The sequence below is a fragment of the Anomaloglossus baeobatrachus genome, chromosome 5 (genome assembly GCF_048569485.1).
Source record: "Anomaloglossus baeobatrachus isolate aAnoBae1 chromosome 5, aAnoBae1.hap1, whole genome shotgun sequence".
NCBI classification, from domain to species: domain Eukaryota; kingdom Metazoa; phylum Chordata; class Amphibia; order Anura; family Aromobatidae; genus Anomaloglossus; species Anomaloglossus baeobatrachus.
In genome coordinates this window covers 316,551,646-316,565,953 of record NC_134357.1, presented here as the reverse complement: position 1 = coordinate 316,565,953, position 14,308 = coordinate 316,551,646, and positions in this window count along the sequence as shown.

Sequence of the window (14,308 nt, the reverse complement as noted above, 5' to 3'; positions counted from 1 at the left end):
GTCCAGAACCACTACGCTTATCCAGACAAGCTTTTCTCCGCCGCGCCATCCTCCATAGTTGCAGTGGAAGATGGGACTTCACTTGAAGATACCATTGACAGACAGATGGACCTCTGGTTGAAATCTGTCTGTGAAGCTATCGGCGTGTCGTTTGCTCCGGCATTCGCAGCCGTATGGGCACTCCAAACTATTTCAGCTGGTCTTGCGCAGATAGACACTGTCACACGTACATCTGTGCCGCAGGTGGCGTCCTTAACCTCGCATGCATTGCGACTTACGCTATTCATGCTGTCCTGGACTCTACGAGCCGTACGCCGGTGGCGTACGCCAACTCCGTGGTTTTGCGCAGACCCTTGGGGTTAAGGGAATGGAAGGCAGCTCCTGCTTCCAAAAAGGGCTTAACCAGTTTGCCATTATCTGGTGACAGACTGTTGGCTGAGCGATTGGATGAAATCATTAAACAGGCCAAGGGTAAGGATTCTTCCTTACACCAGCCCAGATCACACAAAACCCAAGGAAGGACAGTCGACGTTTCGGTCCTTTCCAGGCTCGGGCTGGTCCCAATTTTCCTAGTCCAAAAGGACTCAAAAGGCTCAGAGGGACTCAGACTCCTGGCGGGCTCAATCACGCCCAAAGAAGGCAGCCGGAGGAACCGCTACCAAGGCGGTTTCCTCATGACTTTCAGCCCTCTCTCTCTCTCTCTCTCCGCATCAGCGGTCGGTGGCAGACTCTCCCGCTTTGGCGGCATTTAGCTGCCACAGGTCAAAGACCGGTGGGTGAGAGACATTTTGTCTCACGTGTACAGGATAGAGTTTTTTGTTCTCGTCCTCCGGCTCGATTCTTCAGAACTTCCCCACCTCTCGACCGAGCCGATGCTCTTCTGCAGGCAGAAGGAGTGATAATCCCTGTTCCTCTTCAGGAACAAGGTCACGGTTTCTCCTCCAATCTGGTTGTGGTGCCAAGAAAGGACGGCTCTTCCGTTCCGTTCTAGACCTAAAACTGCTCAAAAAGCAGTGTAAACCAGGCGGTTCCGGATGGAATCCCTCCGCTCCGTCATTGCCTCAAGGTCTCAAGGAGATTTCCTAGCATCAAGAGACATCAGGATGCTTATCTCCACGTGCCGATTGCTCCAGAGTACCAGCGTTTGCTGCGATTCGTTATAGAAGCTGAACGTTGCGCTGGAGACTCTCCAGAGTTTCGGGTGGATCATCAACTTTTCAAAGTTAAATCTGACACCGACCCAATCACTGACATATCTTGGCATAGAGTTTTATACTCTCTCAGCGAGAGTGAAGCTTCCGCTGGACAAACAGTGTTCACTACAGACGGGGGTGCAGTCTCTCCTTCAAGGCCAGTCACACCCCTTAAGACGCCTCATGCACTTCCTAGCGAAGATGGTAGCAGCAATGGAGGCAGTCCCCTTCGCGCAGTTTCATCTGCGTCCACTTCAATGGGACATTCTCCGCCAAAGCGATGGGAAGTCGACGTCCCTAGACAGGAACGTCTCCCTTTCTCAGACTGTCGAGGACTCTCTTCAGTGGTGACTTCTTCCCACCTCATTGTCAAAAGGAAGGTCCTTCCTACCCCCATCCTGGACGGTGGTCACGACAGACGTGAGTCTGTCAGGGTGGAGAATAGTCTTTCTCCACCACAGGGCTCAGGGTACGTGGACTCAGCAAGAGTCCACCCTTCAGATCAATGTTCTGGAAATCTAAGCAGTGTATCTTGCCCTGCAAGCCTTCCAGCAGTGGCTGGAATGCAAACAGATCCGAGTTCAGTCGGACAACTCCACAGCGGTAGCATACATCAACCACCAAGGCAGAATACGCAGTCGGCAAGCCTCCCAAGAAGTCCGGCGGACTCTGATGTGGGTGGAAGACAGAGCATCCACCATATCCGCAGTTCACATCCCGGGCGTAGAAAACTGGGAAGGAGACTTCCTCAGTCGCCAGGGTATGGACGCAGGGGAATGGTCTCTGCACCCGGACGGGTTTCAGGAAATCTGGGGCCTTCGGGGGAGGCCGGACATCGACCTAATGGCGTCTAGGCACAACACCAAGGTCACGAGTTTCATGGTGTGGTCTTACGATCAACGAGCTCTGGCGGCAGGCGCCTTAGTTCAGGATGGGTCGCAGTTCCAGCTACCCTATGTGTTTCCCCCTCTGGCACTGTTGCCCAGAGTGCTACGCAAGATCAGCTCCGATTGCCGCCGCGCCATCCTCGTCGCCCCAGACTGGCAGAGGAGGTCGTGGTACCCGGATTTGTGGCATCTCGCAGTCGGCCAGCCGTGGGCACTACCAGACCGGCCAAACTTACTGTCCCAAGGGACGTTTTTCCATCTGAATCCTACGGCCCTAAACCTGACTGGGTGGCCATTGAGTCCTGAATCCTAGCGTCTTCAGGATTATCTCATGGCGTCATTGCCACCATGTGACGGGCTAGGAAGCCGACGTCTGCCAAGATCTACCACTGGACGTGGAAGATATTCTTACCTTAGTGCTCTGCTCAGGGACTGTCTCCCTGGCCATTTGCATTGCCTACTTGTCTTTCCTTCCTGCAATCGGGTTGGGAAACAGGTTTGTTGCTCGGCTCCCTTAAAGGACAAGTTCCAGCGCTGTCTGTATTCTTTCAGAAGCGCCTAGCACGTCTTCCTCAGGTACGCACGTTCCTGCAGGGGGTTTGTCACATTGTCCCTCCGTACTGAGGCCGTTAGACCCATGGGATCTGACCAGGGTACTAATTGCTCTCCAGAAGCCGCCATTCGAGCCTCTGAGGGATGTTTCACTTTCTCGGCTTTCACAGAAAGTGGCCTTTCTGGTAGCGGTCACGTCCCTTCGGAGAGTGTCCGAGCTAGCAGCGCGGTCATCCAAAGCTCCCTTCCTGGTGTTTCACCAAGACAAGGTAGTGCTGCGCCCGATTCCGGAGTTTTCTCCCTAAGGTGGTATTCCCTTTTCATCACAATCAGGATATCTCCTTACCTTCCTTTTGTTCTTATCCATTTCATCGATATGAAATGGATTTGCATTGTTGGATCTGGTGAAGAGCACTCAGAATCTACATTTCCCGCACGGCGCCCCTGCGCCGATCGGATGCACTCTTTGTCCTTGTCACTGGTCAGCGAAAGGGGTCGCAGGCTGCCAAATCCACCCTGGCTCGATGGATCAAGGAACCAATCCTTGAAGCCTACCGTTCTGCTGGGCTTCCGGTTCCATCAGGGCTGAAGGCCCATTCTACCAGAGCCGTGGGTGCGTCCTGGGCATTACGGCACCAGGCTACGGCTCAGCAGGTGTGCCAGGCGGCTACCTGGGCGAGTCTGCACACCTTCACCAAGCGTTATTAGGTGCATTCCTACGCTTAGGCGGATGCCAGCCTAAGTAGAAGAGTCCTGCAGGCGGCGGTTGCCTCCATGTAGGGAAGGGCTGTTTTTACAGTCCAAACTTGAGATATTAATTTACCCACCCAGGGACTGCTTTTGGACGTCCCAATCGTCTGGGTCTCCCAATGGAGCGCCGAAGAAGAAGGGAATTTTGTTACTTACCGTAAATTCCTTTTCTTCTAGCTCCAATTGGGAGACCCAGCACCCGCCCCTGTTCCTTCGGGTTTTTTGGTTGTTCGAGCACACATGTTGTTCATGTTGAATGGTTTCAGTTCTCCGATGTTCCTTCGGATTGAATTTGTTTAACCAGTTATTGGCTTTCCTCCTTCTTGCTTTTGCACTAAAACTGAAGCAGCCCGTGATCCCACGGGGGGTGTATACGCAGAAGGGGAGGGGCCTTACACTTTTTAGTGTAATACTTTGTGTGGCCTCCGGAGGCAGTAGCTATACACCCAATCGTCTGGGTCTCCCAATTGGAGCTAGAAGAAAAGGAATTTACGGTAAGTAACAAAATTCCCTTCATTTCTTGACAAATTTAAGAAATAAATGGCCTGGAATCGATTAAGTGTTTAATTTGCATATCGTAGCTCTTCATGACAACGCTCAACATGAGGTCCATAAAGACGTCAATTCCTCTGCGGATTTAGTTAAAATTCCCCAACAAGTCTGCAGACCAAATACACGAGTTGCTTGCAGATTTGGTTGTGGATTTCACCCTACTCCATTTCTAGAATTGAATATGGTGAAAACTGCAATGAAAATCCATATAACAATGAGAATTCTGCACATTTGAAATCCACACGATGTTTTCATAGTAGAACAGATTTTAACAGATTTTAACAGATTTTCAGCAGTATTCACCAAGGAACAAAACTGTTCCAGGGATCATTCAACAAGTCAAAAATCAAAGTTCACCAACTGATATATAATTTGTTTAACACAAGAAGAAGTACACCTGTGTCTGAGTAAACATGAACATTGAACATTGCTAAATAGCCCGGGCCAAATGGCATTCATCCTTGAATATTGAGGGAATTGAGCTCAGTAATTTACAGTTCGCTGTATCTCATCTTCTAAGACTCCACTCCTAACAGGGTTGGTGCCTCAGGATCGGAGGATTGCTGATGTGGTACTGATATTTAACTCCTTCACCCCCAAGCGATTTTCCATTTTTTTTTTTTTTGTTTCTCTCCTCTTCTTCCCAGAGCCATCATTTTTTTTATTTTTCCGTCAATCTTGCCATATAAGGGCTTATTTTTTGCGGGACGACTTATACTTTTGAAGAAAACTATTCATTTTACCATATAGTGTACTGGAAAATGGCAAAAAAATTCCAACTGTGAAAAATAGTGCGACTGCCTGATTTACTTTTGGGAATATTTTATACACCATGTGTACTACATGGTAAAACTGAGGTCGGTGTGATGCCTCAGATTGGTACGAGTTCATAGACACTAAACAAGTATAGGTTTACTGTTATCTAAGGGATTAAAAAAAATTGACAAGTTTGTCCCATTTTCCGTGATGCGTAGCATTCTCATTTTTGTATAGCTCAGTGATGGCTTATTTTTTGCGCCTCAAGCTGGCGTTTTTAATGGTACCATTTTTGCGCATATGCTACTTTTTGATCGCCTGTTATCGCATCTTGCGCAAAATATGCAGTGACCAAAAAATATAATTATGACGTTTGGATTTTTTTTGTTGCCACGCTATTTACATATCAGATTGATTTCATCAATTTTATGTTGACTGATCGGGCATTTCTGAACGCAGTGATACCAAATATGTGTATGTTGTTTTTTTAACCCTTTAATTTTCAATGGGGCGAATGGGGGTGATAAGGATCAGTAGTCTGATCGCTCATTCTTTTCTGTAGATCAAAGCAGCTCTTCTCTCACACCCAACACTCTGCTGGCTGTCAGAGGAACTGACTCATGATAGCTAGAGGAGTCATTGCATGACCCTGTGCTACCATGAAAACCATTGGATCCACGTGATCACATCACGTGATTTCTGATGGCACCGGGTAAGCAAATGTTTACCGCGGCTGGCATGTACAGCGCTCTGTGACATTTTCACAGTGTGCTGTAAGGTGTTAACAGGCACAAGTGGGTAGCGAATCCACTCGACCTGATAGCCACACATGTCAGCTGTTCAAATCAGCTGACATATGTAGAGATTGCTGCCCGCGGCAGCCGGCAGGGATTAACCTGACACGATCCATGACATACCCAGTACGTCATGTGTCGTGAAGAGGTTAAGAAAGGTAAGAGGGTGGATCCAGGCAACTACCGTCCAGTAAGTCTGACATCAGTAGTGTGCAAAGTTTGAGGGCATTTTAATGGATGACATGCAAAACTTTATTGCAGAAAGTAATATAATAACTGACAGACAGCATGGATTCATAAGAGATAAGTCGTGTCTAATCAACATGTTGGGGTTCTATGAGGGGGTAAGTGCAAATCTGGATATTGGTAATGCAGCTGTGATTTATTTGGACTTTGCAAAGGCATTTGATACTGTTCCTCATAACAGTCTTGTAATAAAGCTCCAGAAGCAAGGACTAGGGGAAACTATAAGCATATGGATAAGGAATTGGCTAAAAGATAGGAAACACATAAATGGAACATTCTCTAAGTGGGCTATAGTCAGCAGTGGGGTGCCGCAGGGATCAGTGCTAGGACCAATTCTTTTTAATCTCTTTATTATTGACCTTGTGGATGGGATTGATAGTAAAGTGTCAGTCTTTGCTGATAACACCAACCTATGTAGGATATTAAAAACTGACCTTCATAGTAAAATATTACAAAAAGATCTGGATAAGATGTCAGAATGGGCAGATACTTGGCAAATGAGATTTAATGTTGATAAATGTAAAGTAATGCACCTAGGACGGAGTAATCCTATAGCTGCATAAACATTAAATGGTAGTAAACCCGGGACTACAGAACAGGCGAAGGACTTGGGTATTCTTATTACAAATAAGCTGAGCAGCAGCACTCAATGTCAGGCAGCAGCTGCAAAAGCAAACCAGATTCTAGGGTGTATAAAAAGAGAGATTAGATCCCGTGATCCCAACGTATTGTTACCCCTCTATGAATCACTTGTAAGGCCACATCTGGAAAATGGGATCCAGTTTTGGGCTCCACATTTTAGAAAGGACATTCAGAAGTCAGTTCATAGGTGTGCAACAAGATTATTGTAAGGTATGGCAGGCCTCCCATATGATGATAGGTTGGAAAAGTTGGATTTGTTTAGCTTAGAAAAAAAGACGTCTAAGATGAGATCCATGCAGGTGTATAAATACATGTGTGATCAATACAGAGGACTGGCACATGACTTATTCCTTCCAAAGACAATACTAAAGACCAGGGGGCACTCACTGCGAGTGGAAGAAAGGCGATTCCGGCAGCTAAATAGAACAGTCAGATTGTGGAATGCCCTAGCACAAGAGGTAGTAATGGCAGACACTATAACAGCTTTTAAAAAAGGGCTGGATGATTTCCTCAGTACACACAACATTGTCGGTTATAAATAACTTAGTGACCAAATGTAGAATTGATGGAGGAAGGTTGAACTAGATGGACCTAGGGGTTTTTTCTACCTATGTAAGCTGGAATCAGGATCTCTGCCCCTAAGTTATGCTGCTGTCAAGATTAAGTGGCAAAAACCTGTTGACAGATTGTGTTTATAAGGGATGTCTGGTCAAAATATATTGATGACCTGTCTATTGATGGTGGTCCGATGCCCAGCACCCCCACCAACTAGCTGTTATTTGCTCCGGCAGCTGCGTGCTCATCCTGGGATGTGATTTCTAAATCAAGTAGCTGCTGGCTTTCTGGACCTTAAAAATGATTACAACACATCTGTTCTTATGAGTAGCTGACTGGTTTGTCATCAACCACTAAACTTGGGTACAGCTGGAGAAAAACGTGTCCCCATTGGCATTAATTTATCTTCCTTGAATTTAGAGAACATTAAGGTCGGGCCACATGGGTACTACTGCGATCCTCGCATGACACTTGGCTCACGCTGGCAGCACAGCAGGAGCTGAGTGTCATTGCGACTGAGGTCTGATCGTGCGATCAGACCACAGCTGTGGGGGGCGGGACGGTGCTGAGGAGGAGCGGGACAGCGCAGAGGAGGGGAGGGAGGGATTTATCTCCCTCTTTCCTCCATTGCCGGCTATTGCCATTCTCGCTCTGCACTGGCAGTACACCTGGTGTACTGCGAGTGCAGTGCGATATTTCTCTGAATGGGTGTGAGAGAAAAAGATTCGCATTACACCCGCAGCATGCTGTGACTGTTTTCTCGGTCCAATTAGGGCTGAGAAAATAATGGCTCGTGGGAGCTGACACACAGGCTAATATTGGTCTGAGTGTAATGCAATGTTTTCCCCTCATCCATGACAGCACCACGTGAGAGAGGGATCCGCCCAGCGAGGACCGGAAACCATTCTGAAATAAAAGGGCGGTACCTCTCCCCTTCATCAGTTGGTTTCCTGTCCTTGATGGGAGACCTTGTTCTGGAATACGGCGGTTGAAGTAAGAAGTTTGAAGTATAGAAGCTGTATTTACCCAGCCCCGTCCGGTGTCCGGAAAAGCAGGGTGAGTCCTGCGGCGCCGTTCTTCGGGGCTGGAAGCGCCGTCCACCAGCCCTTAGGGAACCTGGTGTCCGTGCGGGGGTGTGCGGCAGGGCCCATCTGGGGTTCCGGACCGCCGCTCCGTCCTCCCCCCCTTTGTGCTCCCCTGCTGCCTAGGACTTCCGAATGTGGCGCACTCTGGGACGCGCGCAAGGCATGCAGGGTACAGGAGACGTGCTTGCGTGACGTCTCTGAAGAGGATGGCTGAGCCCATGCAGCAGCGGTGGTGTTTCAGGGCAGACGCCCGCCGTCTGGACACCGCTGGGCGCATTAAAACGGGGGGGGGGGGGCGGCGACGGCACCTTATGGGACCGGAAGGTGGAGGAGCAGCATGGGTGCTCGTGCCTACATCCCAGGATGGCTTCAGAAATGCAGCAGCACTCTCAGGAGCGCCGGCTGCATAGCCGTATGAACAGTCACCGTTCTAAGTGAAACAGGCCTGCCCAGCCTCAATAGCCAGAAGGGCAAATCCTCTTGTGGCTCCACGACTTCTGCGGGACCTGTGGATGTTCCGATGAAGCCTCCAGGACCGGTACCCTTGATCTCCTGTGGTGGGTGAGTGATCTTCGTGAATGTCATCTGCATCATTAGGTGGCTCCTAAAATCCATACAGAGTGTCCCATGTGCAGAGAGCTGATATGGCCTGCGGGCCGTGTGTCGGAGACCCTTGTGTGGGGCATAGATGGCAATGTCTCTGCTTCGATCTATGGATTGCTGCATGCGAGTTACAAATGTGTATGTCAGGTAGCGACCACCAATATGGTAAATGGTCGCTATATGTCGCAGTGGAGAAGGTCGCTGCGATATTAACCTTAAGAGGTTGCTATGGGACTTGTAGTTCCACAAATGCTTCTTTCTGCATATATGGGCCAGGTTCCCTTTTAATAAGCCCAGCTTGCTGTGCAGGTGTGGAGAATCACAGACATTCACCTGTGGGTGTGTCCGGTCTGATTAGGAGACTCAGAGTGTGTTCTGCAGAGTGTGAGAGCAGAGCAGGGAGCTCTGGATGTATCAGCCTGTGTGGAGGCAGAACACGGGGCTCTGGAGACTGGAAGTAGTGTGCAAGCCAGGCTGGTTAGTTCTGCGGCTACTGGACCAAAGCTCTCCTGGAGTGGAGAGACAGACAGGAGTCTGCTGAGTGTCTCTGGGTTCCTGCAAGGAGCCACAGCAAGTGTTGTTCCCTGGCAGGAGCCAGTGTGTACAGGCGCCACACTTCCAATAGAGACCGTATTGGACTGGAAGCCCACGGTATGTGGTTGTGCTATGTTTTTGCCTTAAGCCAGGAGAGGCCTGTTATGTTTACTGTTTGCCGTTTATGACACGTTTTTCATAAACGGCTGGAATTTTTTATGAAGATACTGTGTCGTCCAGTGACCTTGCCTATGCCTACCTGAGCTACTCCTCACAATGTATTGCTCTATGGTTGGCAGCAGCCCCTTCCTTTGTGACAGTTCAACAGCGGCAGCCTCCACGGTTGGCAACAACACCCCTATGACATACAGCATAAGTTGGGGTCCATGCCTACAGAATGACATGTAGACAGTGACAGCTCTGTCTTAACAGGTGTCACTAACAGTGGGGGCTTGTTCCCGTCTGTTACGGCACTCACTTTCCTGGTCCCATATGCACGCTTCTGTATGCACGCACTTGTGGGAAACATCAGCAGGAATTCTGAAGCCGGCTATTGCCAAATCCCTGCACGGCCCGTGATTTTCAGGATCTGGATACAAACTATTTTAGATCAACTGAAGGATAAAACTCCTCGGGAGTATATCTTTTTCTAAACTTACCACTGCTGCAGGGAGCAGCGTCATTCTTGCAGAGTCATCAGCCGATGCTATCAGGCTGGGAGCCCATTGTGCAAGATTGTCTAATCTGGCCGGAATGGCATTATGGTTGAAGGGTTGTCCCATATGCCTGCAAACCAAGCATGCTCTGCTCCTTTTGGTACACAGCTGGAAGATGCGTTGGAGACCGTATCCGACGCCAAGCAGCCCTTCCAAAGGTTATCGCTTTTGTTCCAGCAGAGTAGATACTCAAGGTGTCGAAATAGGCCCTGGGGCCACTCTGCCATGCCATCATGTCTCTGAGACACGCTATATCCCTGCGGAGTACTATGATATTGTGCTTACCGGCGGCTCCATGGGGCCTGTTCCACTCCAGGCCTCTCCAATGGCAAATCCTGTCTGCCAAACAAAAAAAAAACAAAAAAAAAAGGAAAGCACTTAGGAAGATATTTCGAAGGGGACGTCATTCTCTTCTTGCCAGTCAAGACTTCCCTGCTTTGGTGGACGTCCATAGGCAACCTGTCTGTGGGGTTCCTGGCTACCTCGGCATCTGAAGGTGGTCACTGCTGATGCCAGCCGGTACGGCTGGGGATGCTCGCCTCCAGGTGCAGATATCCCTGGGATGGTGTCAGCGCAGGAAGCAGCACAGCCCTCGCGCCTCCTGACGCTAGGGTCTGAAGAACGGGCACTAACTTCCCTTTGCCCCCCCCCTCAAGGGTCCGCTCGTTTGGTTGCTGTCGGTCACTCAGTCTACCGTCTCCCTCCTGAAACGCTGGGGGGGGGCACGATCCCCATCCCTCATTCTGGCATCTTATGGTCTTTACTGGGTGGGACAGAATCCCCCTCGGCTCTACACTTCACTGAATTCTAAATGCCAATGTTTGTTCCATGGTCTCGTGGTACGCTTGTGGCCTTGGATGTGTGAGCTTGTGGGTTTGAATCCCGATGGGCCATTCCTGTAGTTGGCAGCTTACCTCAGATGCCATCAACCGCGGCAAGGGGAATGATCCCTGAATCCGCAGATCTTTTCAACGGTAGTGGCTCTGTGGAGAATACCACGGAGGGACCTGTTTCCTCCAGGCTAAACTGGCATATAGACCTCTTGTTCCATGTTCCCAGCAGTCCAGCCCTTGCGGTGAATGCACTTCCATTCCATGGACCTTCGGAATAGCCTATGCCCTTCCCCCTGTTGTCATGGTCTCGATGGTTCTCGAAGAGCTTGGGCAAGCTGGGGCGAGGGTCCTTCCCCTCGCCCCCTTCTGGCCCAAGGGGCCCTGGCTTTCTCTCCTAAGGACATTGTCTGTCCCGGATCCTGGGGATCTGTTACTGCAGTTACCTGTGTTCCTCGTGCAGGAAATGGGCTTTCTCCATCGTTTCATTGGGGGACACAGGACCATGGGTTATGCTGCTGTCACTAGGAGGCTGACACTAAGTAAACAGAAAAAATTAGCTCCTCCCCAGCAGTATAACCCCTGAGCCGGAGGCGGACTCAATCAGTTTTTGCTTAGTGTCGTAGGAGACTGATGTGGGCCGACTGGGCCCCCTTCAGCCACTTGATTTTTTGCGTATATTTTTCCATTTTTTTCTCGTCGCTCTCATCTGTGGTAATTCTCTTTTTCTGCAGGTATCGTTTCTCTACCTCAGCTCTCGCAGCCCGTGTGGGTACCACTCCCCTGGGTCGCAGAGGTTCGAGTCGTCGGGCCCTCTCCCCCGTCCAATTCCATGGTACCACTCCTGGGTTGGCACGCGGGGCTGAACCTTCCTAGGTACCCCCTATTCACCCTGCGGTATCACCCCAAAGGGTGCAAGGGGCATACAGCAGGGACTGGACCTCGCAGCGCGGTCTGGATTGTATGATGGGGCCCGCAGCACTGCTACACTACTGAGGGGCTCCCTCCCCCCACCAGCGTCCACCTCCCTCCCTGCCTGCCTCATTCTTCTCCCGCTGCCCGCAGCTATTCCTCCGGTGTGCGGAGCACACGGACACAGGTGCAGAGCTCCACGCCTGCACACTGGCAGATGCGACGCCGCTGATCAGGTAGGACACCCTCTCCTACCTTCTCCCGGGCGGATGCAAAATTTAGGCCCCGGTCTGGGCCTACTCACCGGGCGCCCCGGCCACGTCCCCATCCGGCGCTGGAGTCCTTCAACACGGCCGGTACCCGGACATCTTTGCCGCGCCGCCGCTCCCGCAGGTAGGACCGCCGGTCTCTACCTTCCCCTGCGCCGGCTGCGTCAAATTTAGGCCCCGGCCTGGGCCTAGTCACCGGACGCCCCGGGCCGCATCGGGCGACAGAGTGCACCGGCGTGCACGCAGAGCTCCCTGCCGGAATCCGGTCATTGCTGCTGCGCCGCCGCCACCGTTCGCTGGCAGGACAGCCGGTCTGTATCTTCCTTGCTCCGGCAGCTTCAAAATTTAGGCCCCGGCTTCGGCCCTTTCCCCGGCGTCCTAGGCCCACCTCCTGCCGCAGCGCTATTGGCCACCGGCCGCTCGGTCTCCACCCTCCTCCCAGCCCCAGGCATCACAGGGGGGGCGGTGGATGTTTTTTCCCGCTCTCCTCGGCCCGCCTCCAGCCTCCTCAGCATCCATTTTAAAAAAAAAAAAAAAAGACTGATTATAGCAGTTCCCCTAGTCTGCGGATTGCTGAGGCTGCAGCAACCCTCATATCGGGGAAAAGTAGCCAACATTAGCCACGTTCATTGAACGATAGTGGTTGTTTCTGTTTTTTCTTTTATCATGGGCTCAGTTTATTTCAATATGTAAATGTAGATATATATATATTAACTCTTACGAGCACTTATTCGGGTTCTTGGTTTGCATCAGAGGTACAGTTGGTATAAGGCTGTTCTCTCAGTTGTGAATTACCCCGAACGTTGTCACATTAGTGCTTACAGCTTCCGCAGCCCCTGGCACTGCACGCACCTGTATCCCGCCCCTGCAGGCGGTTTGGCGCCCTGTCTCAGGCCCTACATCCCCGTGCTGACGTTCCTCGGGTGGGGGCGCATGCGCTGCGTCCCGGGCCGACGCTCTACCGTACCATCCGCAAGACTGGCGCAATCCCCCCGGGGAGATGAGTCCCGTTCTAGGGACCTTTTCCTCTGCCCAAGGCGGACCCGCCAGGTCTCGTCTTCTGCGCCCCCAGGTTTCACCTTAATCCCCAGGTCCAGACTGCCTCTCCTCTGGTAGCCTTTTGACCTCTCGGGGATGGCCCAGGCGTTTCCACCTCTGCTGGACTTCGAGCAGGAGGACCCGGATGTTTGGCGCATGACTAATAGCCGGGTAAGGATGGTGAGTCAAGCCTTAAAGGTACGGACAGTCCTTCTCTCCGTGCACGCACCGGGGGAGGTGAGTTCCGTACCAGGGACCTCATCCGCTGCTCGAAGCGTACCCGCCAGGTCTCGCCTTCGGCGCCTCCCCCTGGTTTTTCCTTCATTCCCAGGTCCAAAGCTCCCGCTCGACCAGAAGCCTTCCGACCTCTCTGGTGATGACCCAGACGTACCACCTCTGCTGGATTCCGAGCAAGCGCCGAGGTTCGGCGCATGACGAATAGCCTGGAAGAAACGGTGAGTCAGACCATAAGAGCACGGATAGTTCTCTTCTCCTCTCTGAGCACGCAGGTCTCCTTTAAGACTCTTCTAGTGGACCCATGATGTTTTCAGTGGACATCCAATAATTCGCAGAGCTACTGCTCCTTCTCAGACAACATCCAGACAGGACGTTACCAGCGGTAAGTCTTGTTATTGTCTTTATTCATTCTCCAAGGGGCTCCGGAGAGAAGGGGCATGCCCCCCTGTGATCGACCCGCCAGGTTTCCTCTTGGCTTATCATCCCTAAGGTGACGTCTCTCAGGGACTCCACGGACACCCTACGCAGCGGACTACATTCCATCTCTGCCGATTCAGAACTGGTTCACAGAGAAACAGCTGTGGAAAAACAAGCGCAATAGGGTCTTACCCCAATATGTAAGGGGTGGGGAGGGGGGAGTAAACCTACTCACCAATTTTAGTTGTGAGAAGCCACAACTACTATAATCGCATATATCAAAAGATCCAGGGCTGCAGCCACCAAAACCGGTAGATAACAGAAAGCACAAGAGAGAGGTGTTTAATGCCGCGCCAATAGATCACATCTTCTGAAGTGATCTATTGGCGTGGCATTAAACACCTCTCTCTTGTGCTTTCTTTTATCGATTCAGAACTGGTTGACATCTTCGGTAAGTACCTTCTCATCATAGCCCTGGCTTTTTTCCAGCTGCACGGCCTGAGCCATAGCAGCAGTGTGACCACCAGTCGAGGCCCCTGACTCAGGAGCTGGAACGCGGAGGCGACATCTAAGGAGTCGCTGACTTTCTTTCCGCCTTTAGGTGAACGTCCCTTCGGAGATAGGTTAGTCCAGTGGATCCCCTAGGCTACGTGAGGGAAGGTACATCTCTCCCCTAGGCTACGTGAGGGAAGAGCACATCTCTTCCCAGCATCGGCCCAGACGCTCAGGATCGTCGCCTC